This window comes from Mesitornis unicolor, unplaced genomic scaffold (genome assembly GCF_000695765.1).
Source record: "Mesitornis unicolor isolate BGI_N332 unplaced genomic scaffold, ASM69576v1 scaffold31744, whole genome shotgun sequence".
Taxonomy (NCBI): domain Eukaryota; kingdom Metazoa; phylum Chordata; class Aves; order Mesitornithiformes; family Mesitornithidae; genus Mesitornis; species Mesitornis unicolor.
Window position 1 is genome coordinate 4,846 of NW_010178578.1, and position 278 is coordinate 5,123.

At 69.1% G+C, this 278-nt stretch overlaps 1 protein-coding gene across 1 annotated transcript in view; it reads right to left on the bottom strand.

Annotated features, from left to right (window-relative positions):
• The window catches only part of SYT7 (synaptotagmin VII), a gene marked incomplete at its 5' end in the record, with an annotated part of 10,527 nt that overhangs the window by 847 nt on the left and 9,402 nt on the right, over positions 1–278 (bottom strand). The gene's annotated exons all lie outside the window — the stretch shown is intronic.

The following is a 278-nucleotide window of genomic DNA, read 5'->3' on the forward strand; positions in this document are numbered from 1 at the left end:
GGCAAACGGGGAGCAGGAAGACTGAGGAGGAGGGCCCCCGGCCCAGTGTGGTGGCTCTATGCTAGTGGGCACCCAGCTGCCTTTGGGCTTGCTCTAGATGCCCCCACGAGTGGCTGTGCCCTACCTGAGATGGCTGCGGAGGTGGCAGCACCCACCTCTCCCCTCTGACGATGCCCCCACCCCAACCAGGCTGGAGGGGCTCTGCTCACCCAGCACCCCCCATCCGTCACCCCCCCCAGGAGCTGCCCCCAGCCCCTGTGCCCTGTGGGGCTCCCAGG